Here is a 13,092-nt window from a genome sequence, read left to right as displayed (position 1 = left end):
AATGGAATACTATTGTGCTATAAGAAATGATGAGCAGGCTGACTTCAGAAAAACCTGAAAACACTTGCATGGACTGATGCTGAGTGAAAAGAGCAGAACCAGGAGAATGTTGTACACAGTAATAGCCACGTTGTGCGATGACTAACATTGATAGACTTGGCCCTTCTTAGCAATGCAAGGATCTAAGACATCTCCAAAGATCTCATGATGGAAAATACTATCCATATCCAAAAAAAGAACTACGGAGTTTGAATGCAGATTGAAGCATACTATTTGCTATTTTTTTTCTTTTGTTTTCTCTTTCTTGTGGTTCCTCCTATTGGTTCTAATTCTTTCTTACAACATGACTAATATGAAAATATGTTTAATAGGAATGTATATGTATAGCCTATATCAGATTGTATGCCGTCTTGGTAAGGGAGAGGGAGAAAAATTTTAAACTCAAAAGCTTATGAAAGTGATTGTTGATAAATCAAAATAAATTAATAAAAAGAAAGAAAGAAAATAATCCATTGGAGCATTTCCTCTTTAAATAGTTTTATAGATTTCCCTAAAATTCTTCAAAATGTATTCAGGAGCACCTTGAAAGAAACTGGTTGTAAGAAGAAATGCTTGATGTACATCCCCTCCAGTGCTCACCCTCATAACGCATCTATACATGAAAAGTTGTTTGCTGTTAATAAATTAACACAGGGATGAGAAGCCAAATAGACTTACCAGTGCCATTTTGAACAAGAAACATGGACTCTAGGCTCAGGGTCTTCTTTGGACACTGGCTACTAAGTAGGGTCAGTGGGGCCAGAGCCAGGTGCCAACAGGCAGTGAAACCAAGATGAAGTAAGTGCTCAGGTTACCAGTCCTCTTATCCCCAAACATTATACCCATTTGGCTGAATTTGGGGTGGAGGGGAGTGAATAGGATGTTCGGGAGAAAGATGACTGACCCAGTAATCTACTTTGGAGATTACTGCATTCTCAGGATGTTTCTGGCATCCCTGGTACCTTTACAGCACTTCCTATCCCTTCACATAAAGTGGAATACTGGCCTATCAGCCTGAGCATTCAAGAAGGAGTTCATTTCCATTCTCTTTCCCTATACAATTTTAGAAGAGATGGAGAAAGAGTTAGTATGAAGGGCTGTCCCACAGTCCTCTAGCTCCTCTCAGCCATGGCATCCATGGCTCACATTCATGTACTCTCCTCATGGCACTGTTTGTGATGATACTTGCTGTCAGCATAAGAGCCATAGAAAAGTCCTTGAGGACAGAAACAGGAAAAACTCCCCGGGGCCAAGGTCAAGAGAGGCATGTGGACAAAAACCAAGGCAGAGGAGGATGTGAGGTGACCATCAGGGCCAGGTCAGTTAGAAGCACAACCAGGGCATCTGGGAATGCTGGCATTGAAATATTCTATAAAGTGGGTGACAATGCATTTGTTCCCATCACCCATGAGGAGTTTAAGATGCTTTGCCTGATCTATTGGAGGCATGGAGGAAAGGTGTCGCCAAAATGGTGGAAGGGTAGGCTTTAATAGACACAAAGGAGGCTTGTCTCCTACAGCATTGGAATGTGAACAACGTGAAGTAGCCCAACCTCAGACACTGGCAGTGATTTCTGGGCCGCAGCCCTATTGAAGAGTCCAGGACCCATGACACTGTGTCTCTGGGCCTTAGTTTTCCTTGGGTATAACCTGCAGGAATGAAGGTGCAAGAAGGAGGGGAGAGAGAGGGCATGGAATGAGGGGGAGGAAAGTCGATTTTAGGAGAGAAGTGAGGTGAGGTAGAAGGAGTGAAGGAAGGAAGGGAGAAAGAAAAGAGAAGGAAAGAAAGGAAGGACAAAAGTGAATGAGAAAAAAATGAAACAGAAAGAATGAGGGAGAAAGAAAAGAAAAGCAATTATCAACAGAGCTGGTTAGTGCAGCGTTAAATAGTAAAGATGAAACATGGGGCAGCTAGGTGGCACAGTGGATAGAGCACTGGCCCTGGAGTCAGGAGGACTGGAATTCAAATCTGGCCTCAGACATCGACACCAGTTGTGTGACCCTGGGCAAGTCACTTAACCCCAACTGCCTTGCCCTGCCCCCAATAAAAGATGAAAAATAGTCTGATTTTAAGAGACTCAGCCTTGTCTTTTATTACTTAGTAACAGATCTGATTGCTTGGATTAGTGAAACTGGTTTTTCATTTGTTTATATAGATGCTAAATCACAGGTGAACCACCCTCTAAGGAATAACTAATTTTTCAGTCTTCTGGGTTAGGGATCTGTGATTTGCTCTTTTGAGGGAAAAACATTATGTTACCACCACACCTTTCTCCAAGAACGAAGAGCAGAAAAGGGAGCTATTAATATCTATTATTAATAATTTTTTTTTTAAATTCTGAAGATAAACACCAAAAAAAAGTTTCTATATGGAAAGTAGAACAGAAATGAGGGGAAGGGGAAATTGTGAAACCTAATCACAATAAACAAAGGAATAAGGCAGTAATATTGACCTAGGATTAAAAAAAAAATCTGTATTTTGAATAAGTCACTTCTTTGTTAGAAAGTAGGTAGCACGCTGTCATTGGTTCTCCTATGGCTGGTCATTGCGTTGATCAAGTCTTTGAAAGTTCTTTTTGCTATTATGTAAATTGTTCTCATTCTGTTCACTTCGCATCAGTTCATACAAGTCTTCCCAAGTTTTTCTGAAACCATTCCCTTCGTCATTTACAACACAATTGTGTTCCATTACTTTCCCATGCTCTTAATTATTTCAGCCATTTCCGATGGATGGGGTTTCTCTTTGTTTCTGTTTTTCCACTACCACAAAAAAAGCTGCTGTAAATATACTCGTACATGTGGGTCCTTTTCCTCTTTCTCTGATCTCTTTGGGAGTATAGAAGTGCTACTGCTTCTTCAAACCCTATGCCCAGTTTAGTGATTTGGGTAGGTAGCGGGGAGAGCATAATTCCAAAAGCAATGGCTTTTTCTTCTGTACAGCATGTAACAAATTTCAGTGTATATGCTTAAAACAAATAGATGTTCTTTGTGCTCTTTATCCTATTTTCCACACTTAGGTAGCTTCTTGTCTCTCTCCTTTTGCCAGGAATGCTGATGCAGACCAGAAGCCTGAAGTTTCTCCCCCTTACAACCCAGCGTCTTTCACCCCTGACTTCCAGCACAGGGTAGCGACAGATGGAGGAATTCAACTGATTTTGAGGAACAGGTAAGAAACCCAAAGAGAGATTATCCTTACACCTCAGGAAGAGGACCACATTGACTGATTGGTAGAGAAGATAAACAGGACATGGGGTCAGAATATTGGCCATGGGATTAGAGTGAGGAGATCAGAATTCTGAGGGTTTAAGAAAGCCAGTGTCCAACAAGTCAACTGAACAAGCATTTATTAAGTACCTCCTATGTGCTAAGCACTATGGATGCAAAGAAAGGAGCTCTCAGGCTAATGGGGGAGACACCACTCCAAAGACTATGAACCAACCAGATATAGACAGGATAAATTGGAGAGAATCAGCAAAGGGAAGGCATTGAGGTTAAGGAAAACTGGGAAAGGCAGGACTTTTGCTCAGGGCTAAAGCTCAGGGTTGCAAGGAAAAACCTCGGAGGCCAATAGAAGGTACAATAGATTCAAGATGCCGGATATTGCTGTTGGGGGCCAGCCCAATGAGTCCGAGGACTGTCATATAGGTCCCCTGAGCCTCCCCAATAGCCGTCCTTGGGTTACAAGAGCAAGAATGCCCCAGCTCCGACGACTCTGGGTCTGGAGTCTTAAGGAGGCACTTGGGTTCAGTGAGTGCCAAAGAGTGCTGGGTTTGGATTCGGAGAACCCAGGTTCAAATTCCTACCTGTGTGACCTTTATTAGGTCGCTTAACCTCTCTGGGCTCAGCTTCATCTTCTGTAAAAGGAGGTATTAACTAGGAAGCTAGATGACTGAGTTACATACATACATACATACATACATGTTTATGATATGGATCATTCAATGTCAAAGTGCTCAGTGTGAAGAAGTTCAAGTTTCAGGGTTTCTGCTGGATACTTCTGCTAGGGGAAAGAGAGGTTGAAGGTATCAAAGGCATTTTTATCCTCCTGGTCATCTCTTGGTTTTTGCTCTCTAAGAGAAAAAGATATTCAACAAATACTTAGAATTACAGAATGTTAGCATTAAAAGAGACCTTGGAGCAAGGATTAATCTCTTTTGGGCCATGGACCCCTTTGGCAGCCTGGTGAAGCCAATGGACCCCTTCTCAGAATAGTGTTGCTAAGTGCATAAAATAAAATGCATAGGATTGCAAAGAAAGCCAGTTATATGGAAATACAGTTTTCAAAAAAAAATTTTTGAGGCAATCAGGGTTAAGTGACTTGCTGAGGGTCACACAACCAGTGCCTGAGGCCACATTTGAACTCGGGTCCTCCTGACTCTAGGGCCAGTGCTCCCAAATATTTTTTAAAAAATAAAAAGCTCCCAGATCCTAGCTTAAGAACATCTACTTAGAGATCATTTAGCCACACTCCTCATTTTACAGAAGGGTTGCATGATTTCTTTCATTGAACTAAAATGATTGATCTGTACTAGAACTTTCTAGGCATTTGCCTTAATCACTAAAATTAAACCAAAGAATAGATCCCAAAGATCACTGTCAGTCCCTGGCCACCGGGACCATGTAACCCACTATAGTTACTGTAGATTCTCTTAACAATGTATCTTGGATCTTTCCGCTGAACCTACCAATGGCAACCCAAGTCAGTCATTGAGACAAATCAGATGACCTATTTCTTTGTGTCATAAGCTGTTATTTCTGTCTTGAAAACACAGTCTTGAGCACCAGATCCAAGCATTCATTTTCTTTTTAAAAAAATTGTTTTTATTTAGTATTTTATTTTTCCCCAGTTACACGTAAAAATAATTTTTAACATTCATTTTTAAAACTTTGAGTTCCAGATTTTCTCCCTTCCCACCCCTCCCCCTCATTGAGAAGGCAAGCAGTTCTCTATAGGTTATACATGGGTAGTCAGAGCATTCATTTTCATGTCGATAATAGTTTAAACAGAAAGGACATTCATTTTCTATTTAAACTGTCCAGTAGAAAATAGCAGGAAATTAATGGGTATCTGAGAGAGATGGGAAAAGCTTACATTTTGTTGCTCTAACTTTGTAAATATTGGTGTGTATTTGTATGTCGGGGACTGAGGAGATACCTAAGACTTGTAGCTCACAATTTAGTAGGTGAGATAAGGCAATACACACAGGGGTGGGGGGGGTTGTGAAATGTCATAGTCTGTTACAAACTATTTATTAAGTCCTTGTTTTGTATAAGGCCCCATGTTAGCACTAAGGGTACAAAATCAGAAGGAGCTCACATTCAAATGGAGGAGGCAACATGGAAATAATGAGGTACATTCAAGATAGGCATTGTGAATTTGAGTTAATTTCCAAGGGAAGACAGTAATATTATGGGATCTGCAAGAAGCTTCTCGTAGAAGATGCAATTTAGGTTAAGACTTACAGGAAAATTGGAAGGCATAAATAGTATAAATGAAATCTTAGAAGGAAGGGAGGTTGGGGGCGGGGAGGCCAGTAAAGGTGTCCTGCAGAAAGTTGGATTTGAACTGAGTTTTAAAGGAATTGAGAGATAGAAGGATCATGTGGGGAGAACACTAAGAAGACCAAGAAGTATATCAGGATCCTAGGGAGTAAAGCATAAGGAGATTGGCAAGATAAATGGGATTAAAATGCTAAAGAGTACAGTTTATATTTGATCCTAAGGGTAATAGGAAGGCCTTGGAGTTAATTACTGAATAAGGGAGAGGGCTTGATGTCCACTTTAGGGAATTTACTTTGTCAGCTGGATGGCAGTTGGAGGAGAGAGTGGGAAGAAACTTGAGGTAGGGAGACCAACGAGAAGATTGTTGGAGTAGTCCAAGGGAGAGATGATAGGCCGCTAGATAAGAGGGTGGCTGTGTGAGCAGAGATAAGGGACGTGGAAGAGAGATGCTGTGAAAGCAAAAATGACAGAATTCATGCTTGGACTTTATTGTTCAGCAGTGAAGAGCTGCTGAAGAGGTCAATAGACATTAAAGATTTGTCTGGCAATGATGTGGAAGATAGATTGTGGTTGCTGGAGAGACTGTAGAAAGAAAGACACTCAGATGATGTTTGAGCTGTGAATTGGTTCAACTATCCTAAAAATCAATACCCTTTTAAAGCCTTTTTTAAGGGGATGGGGAATGGATATCCCATTGTTAGGCATGTAGATGAACCAGCACTTTTCATTGTAGAAAACTGAAAAGATGGTAGATGGCACAACAATTGAGTCATTAAACAAATAGTGATTTACAAATGGAATGGAATGAGATGGGTTCTGTTCCTACCACTGACCTTGCTACCTGGGTGACCTTTGGCAAAATCCCGCCCTTCCCTGAGTTTGAGGGGTTTGGACTCAGTGGCCTGGGAGTTTCTTTCCTCTTCTATGATCCTATGATTTCTCCTATAACCATTACAAAGTAAAGTATCAGAACCAGAAAAATGAGTTACACAATGACCATGGAAGAAAAACAAACAAAAAAAAAAGATAAAAAACCCCAAGTGTTGTATGATCAGGATGATCCAACCTGGATCAGAAGAGTCTGGGGTGGGGGATTATGAGTATAGAACATAAAATATATTCTTAAATTGATGTGGTAGCTGACTTTTAATTTTATTATGAAATTTGGTTTAATGGAGAGGTAAGAGATATTCAGAAATGAGGTTAATGTAAAAAACAAGCTATCAATAAAAATAAAATAGAATTTTTAAAGGGGATAATTAGGGCAGGAGAGAGAACTAAGAATAAAAATAATTTAGCAACTGATCACATGTGGAGCTCTAGTGGGAAGCTGAAGGTTTTGTTCCACAAGTGCCTAAGAAAGTAATGGTGCCATTAACTGAATTTTGAAAGTTGGGTGACAGGACCAGGGTTGGGAGGAAGGAAATGAGTTCCCAGTTCTATTTAGTGTTAAGAGATTCATAGATTTCCCCACTGAAAATTGGTGAATCTATTAATCCTTCCTTCCCCAAATGGAAGTACAAATGGGTAGGAAGACATCCCAAATACTTATTTTAGGGCAAGTCTTAAATACCATAAGGACTATAAAATCCAATTACAAACCACTTTACTCAGCTCCTCCTGCAGTGCCAAAATGACCAATAATCAAGAACAGTATTGAGGTAATGAATGCTTCTGACTTCCTTCCCCCCGGCTAAATTCCATTTTATTTTCAATTCCAAATTCTTTCCCTTCCCTACTGTTTTCTTTCCCTCCCTCTTTGTGAAGGCAAGAAAAACTGCCCATGTAAGGAATGACAGACAGCTGAGTCCTCCAAAATGGAGAGGCTTGGTAGCCCACTCATTCATTCCTCCTCAGCAATACCCTGCCAATCCTTCTCACACTACTGGCCCCATTCACTATCCACTAAAATCTATTCCAGCCCCAACCATGATTCTCTTGATACAAGCCCCAAAAAGGGGCGTGCCAGACTTCTTCATTAACAGCATTGGCAATGTTGATACATGGTACCAGGCACAAATTTGTGCTTGTTAAGTTGAATACAATAACGTCATTAAAGGTGTTTGCTGGATCAGGGCAATCCTGTAGTTGGAACTTTCTGCACCCAACTGGGGATCAGAAGACCTGGGTTCTTGTCTTGCCTGTGTCCCTAACTTATTATGCCTCTGTGGGCACATCTTTTCAGCTCTCTAGATCTCACTCTCCTCATCTATAATGAGAAATATTTGAGATCATTATTATTATTTGAATATTTATTTAAGATTATTTAATCTCTCCAAGGTCCTCTTAGTTTTAGCATTCTATATTCCAGTTATCCCCAAACTTTTTTAGTCATGCACCCCATCAGTAAAACATTTTTATTTACAAATTATATGCAAGTACTGCTATACTCAGTAGCTAGGTGGTATAGTGGATAGAGCCCTCTTCTCTGGGGATTCAATTCAGTTCCCTCATCTGTAAAATGAGGGGTTTGGCCAAGGTCTATAATCCTCTGATCCTTATATTTATATATTTTTTGTATTTATTTGTTTATTTTGTACATTTATTATATTATCTATTTTGTGTTTATTTTGTATATTTTTGTATTTATCTATTTCTGTGCTTTTGTCAGGCTCCCAGGATCTCTGCTAGAACTGTTGCTTTAGGGAGAATAGGATTCCCCAACTGAGATACAGTTGGGGCTATGGTCACTCGGCACATGTATATTTCCCTGGGTGGCCTTGGTGCTCAGGGCTCCCTGCATATCTACTGTTTCCAAAGCTCAGACAGACTAAGTAACATTGGCAACCAGTGTCTCCCACTGTTCCAAGGGGAACAGAGATGTAGGTACATCCCTTGGGTATCCAGTTGAGCTGACTTGCCCTCCCTGCCTACCCCCTGGGAAGGCACACGAAAGACTTGCATGAAAATAGGGAAACCTGGTCTCATCAGGATGCTGTGATTGCTTCTATCTCTCATGCTCCTCTCCTTCAGGTCTCTACCCTTCTTCTGCAGAAGGCATAGTTTTCCTATGGCCAGCAGCCTTCTGTTGCTCAGCCCCCATTATGTGCCCTGTACACACAGTCCCTACCCCTTCCACAGGAAATTGCCCACAGGCTTCCTATACAATTATCAAGTTCTCTGTGCTAATACACTAAATCATTCTATCCATCACCAAACATTAATTAAGCTCCAGTGTGCCAGACATTGTGTTAGCCACTAGGATTATAAAAACAAAAATGAAATAGCATCTGCCCTTGAGAAGCTTACATTCTGTCTTCAGAGACTGGATGTACGTGTAAATGGGGTCATTTTAAGAGGGAGACATTAGCAGCTGGGGAGAATCAAAGTCGTGTTTGAACTGAACCTGAAGGAAAGTCAGATTTAAACATTAGACCCATAACCACACTTTTCATGGTTCATTGCATTCCTTCTCACCCTCCAATCAAACTACATTAGAAATTGAATAAGGACTTAGTATTTATTGAGATATTCTTACTTATAAAAATATTGTTTGTCTAATACTTGGTATTGCTTCTGAAGTGTTATGTTATCATGGCTCTACCTGCAGTATCATCCGCCATTCTTATCTCTACCCACCTGCCAACTGTCTTATCAGGGGGGACCATTTTCTTGGTCCTTTTAGGGTGCCCTGTCATGGTGTGAAGATGACCCTTGGTCTTTAAAGGCTATGGCAGTGGCTCATAAGCCCTGGCAAACTGCCACACAAGTTTGTGATGTGGTCTTGGCAGCCAACTGTCAGCTTTCCCAGGACCTACCTAGCTCGGTGTAGAGAGACCCAATCACTGGCAGAATAGCAGTGTTAATGAGTAATAATAGTAGCATTTACAGGAAGAATTTTAAGGTTTACAAAGCATTTTAAATTTGTCATCTCTATTACCATTTGATCTTCTCAACAACCTTGTGAGGTAGGCACTATTATTATTATTACCCCCATTTTACATGTGAAGAAACTGTGGTAGAGAGAGGTCGTGTGACTTACCCAAGACCACAGTACTAAAAATGCCCAAAGCAGGATTGCAAACTCTGGTCTGACTTCAAATCCAACACTACCCACATCATCACCTAGATGCTTACTGGGACAACCACTCAGTAGTAAATTTTTTGGCCATGACAACCAGGGTCAACATACTAGCGAGGCAGCTGGCGATGGCAAGGCAGATACATGAGCTGCCTTTTTTCCCAGGCACTGAGAAATATCCTGGACCTTTTAGCAAAGAGGAAATTTAAATGGCAATTTCTTACTGAAAAAGATACCAAAGGTTCCCAATGCAGGAGTCTCCAGCTTTCTCATTCTCTGCTTTTCATTTCCCTTTGGTAACAGTACCGTGAAATTGAAGCAGACAGGAAAGAATAAGAGAGGGGCCCTGAAGAATCCAGAGCCCCCCTCCAATGTCACATTCCACTCTTCTTGTTCTCTGAGTAACAACCAGCCAGAGACAGCTGGAGCTGTGTCAGAGGGGCACGGGTGTTTGGGTATAAAATCCCACTAGATCTGAACATTTAAAATCAGGATATGTCTTGGTCGGCTCTGAAAAGGGCAGTAATGGGAATGTTATGGAAGAATTTTTAGATGCAGCAGGACTTGTGTGACCTTGAGTAAATCATATGTTTTCCTTGGCCTTTGGATATATCTTCTACGCATATAAGTTGTTTGCACGTTAGCCTCCTCTTTAGAATGGAAGGTCTTTGACAGAAGGGACAGGAATAGTAAAGGGGTAACAGGGTTGTCGTTTTTGCCCTTTGTTCTCGAAGAGGACCATGACATCATGGAGGTGATGCTATGACATGTAAGTGAATTGGATTTAAGTGAGGGAGCCTCACTTTCTCCTTTGGAGCCATCTGGGTCCAGTGGCCAGATGCACATCAAGATGACTGGAGATGGCCCCAGACGCGACTGGAGATGGCCCCAGACGCGACTGGAGATGGACCCAGATGTGGTAGAAGACCTTGGCCTTTTAAAGTTAAGGTCTTTAGCAGGTCTCAGTTTGACTGAGGCAAAATGAGGCTAAAAATAGTCTCTTTAACCTAGTCCAGGAGAAAAAAAAAATCAAACTGGGAGGGGAAGAACCTCAGGTTTTCTGTCCAAAACAGAAACAATTCCTATTTACATGCACTATGAGTCAATCAGGGCCCAAACCATAACTAAGTGAGCTTTAACAAGGCCTAACAAAAACTTGTTGACTGACTGACTGACTGACCTAAGGTTACTTCTCATGATTCTGTGACTTGAACGAATGTTCTCAGCTATTTGTAGAATAACTACTGGATGAAGGTCCATCAGAGCTATAATTTGTATTAGCTATCATTGTCTAGGTGAGACCTATTTGTTTCTGTGTCATGATAAGAGAACCATTGAGAAAGACTGGTGAATGCCAGGTTACAAGATGACATCTGCTTATGGAATAGGAGACATGACTGGCTGCTGTATGTGAAGTCACATGTATGTTTGTTTAGCACATTAGATCACTTCTTACCAAGCACTGAAGGGCGCTTATGGTCAAAGTGAGGACAACAATGGGCTGTTCATAGGTATGATCCGTAGCTACCCCTATATTCTGAAGGAACCAACTTTGAGCGGCTCCAATGACCACCCTGCAGAAATAGTAATTGGTCCATCTGTCTTCTGTCTGAGATCAGACACAGACCCCAAGTGAACTGATGCGGAAAGGAATCATGGTATCATTGATGGACTTCTAGATTTGGAGTAGGAAATACTTGGGTTCAAATCCAACCTCTGACAATTCCTGTGTGATCATGGGCAAGTCTTCAAAACCACCTGGGTCTTTGTCTTTCTCTGTCCATTTAGAAGTTGAGTTAACTGGCACCGAAGGTCCCTTCCATTTCTAAATTCACAGTCCTAAGACACCATTTCCCCCTTTGAAGAACTGGAGGCCATTTAGATGCTATATTAGAATGCCCCTAGTCTTGTCTTTCTTAGGAGTTTTTGTATTTGTCTGTGTGCGTGGGCAGGATCTTAGCACTCCTTGGGGATCCTGGGGTGTAGACAGGTTGAGGAAGGGGAGGCGAGGTAAAGAGGAAATACCTTATAACTATGCAGAGTTATAGAAGGTAGAGGGAGAACCAGATGTAGCTGGCACAGCCCAAGTGTACAGGAGCTACCCAATTGCTTCTGTAGACCTTGTAACTCTATAATTCCCACCCAATTCCCTTCCCCCAGACAAGACCAATATGTCATGTGTGTGTTGTCTCCCTGTCCATCGAGTAGTCCTAGTTATGAGAATCCTGTGAGCTCTCATTGCTGGGCTCTGCCACTCCACTCATGGGAATACCCAGGAAAGCAACAAAGGACTCAGGACACAGTGGTCACTGATCTTGTAACAACATAATTGGGAATGCCCAACCTTTTCGTGTTCTCTGTGCCCAAGACTTTGGACAACCCTCTATACAAGAGTTGTCCAGGGACATAGACAGCTCTGGAGGGTACAATCCCACAGGGAAAACCCTCCTCTCTTGCTCTTTCTCCTTCCAATATACATACTCTCCCAGTGCCATGTAATATACCAGCCTAAATAGCAGCCACTCCGAGGCTCTGGCTCACCCCACCACTCTGTGCTGCTTACGTGCATCTTTATAGCCAAAGACAGGAGGGTATCTTCACCAAGGCCATTGGCAATGGCTGCTACCTTCCTACCCCCACTGATAGCTTGCCTTGTATCCTTGTCAGCAATAACAATCATTACCCAAGATGTCACTCCTCTGCGTTGTCAGGACAGACATGACATAATCGTCTTCTGGGAATAGACCATATGTCCATCCTAAAAATAATCCAAGTTCACACTTCTGAGTTTAGCTTGGGAAGTAGGTTTATATTTCCTTACCTATGGAGGAAAATTTAAGTCCTGCACAATAAAGGCTCCTTGAGAATGCTGCTATAATGTGTCCAAAGGGGAAATGTGTCTACCAGGAAGGATGGAATGTTTTGCTCTTCAGAATTTCCATGTACTAAACTCAGTCTGTGACCTTAACAAATTTTCTCAGATATTTGTAGAATAACTCCTGAATGAAGGTCCATCAGAGTTACAATTTGTGTATCAGTATCTTATTGTTCAGGCCATGTCTGACTTTTTGTGACCCCAAGTGGGGTTTTCTTGGCAAAGATTCTGGAATGGTTTGCTATTTCTTTTTCCAGCTCATTTTACATATGAGGAAACAGAGGCAAAGAGGGATAAGTGATTTGCCCATGGTCACACAGCTAGTAAGTGAAGTGTCTGGGGCCAGACATGAGCTCCAACCTTCCTGATTCCAGCCCGGGCTTTATCCACTGGACCACCTAGCTGCCTCCTTCATTTTAAGTGAGAGCTATTCATTTCTGAGTCATAATAAGAGAACCATTTGGTAAGGCTTCAGAAATGAAGAAGCTGTAAAGGATTGTGTCCTACCCAAATAATTTAATGTAAGGTATAAGGGTTGTGTGTTCAGGCATGCACACCCTCAAACAACAAAAATATAGAATATTGACAAGTCTCGAACAGTATCCTCCAGCTAACAGTGTGTTTTAAACTGTTACATAGTAAACATTAGAGAATGG

General features: G+C 41.5%; 1 protein-coding gene across 1 annotated transcript in view; it reads left to right on the top strand.

Annotated features, from left to right (window-relative positions):
• LOC114032028 (protein Shroom3-like) overlaps positions 1-13,092 on the top strand; it is a 96,381-nt gene that overhangs the window by 28,448 nt on the left and 54,841 nt on the right. The window contains exon 2 of the mRNA XM_027847234.1: positions 3,085-3,204. The gene's annotated coding sequence lies outside the window, so the exon portion shown is untranslated. The remainder of the gene's footprint in view (positions 1-3,084; positions 3,205-13,092) is intronic.

This window comes from Vombatus ursinus, unplaced genomic scaffold (assembly GCF_900497805.2).
Source record: "Vombatus ursinus unplaced genomic scaffold, bare-nosed wombat genome assembly UNPS02015396.1, whole genome shotgun sequence".
In the NCBI taxonomy this organism is placed as follows: domain Eukaryota; kingdom Metazoa; phylum Chordata; class Mammalia; order Diprotodontia; family Vombatidae; genus Vombatus; species Vombatus ursinus.
Note: the sequence above shows the minus strand (reverse complement) of the source record. Positions and strands in the feature narration are given on the sequence as shown.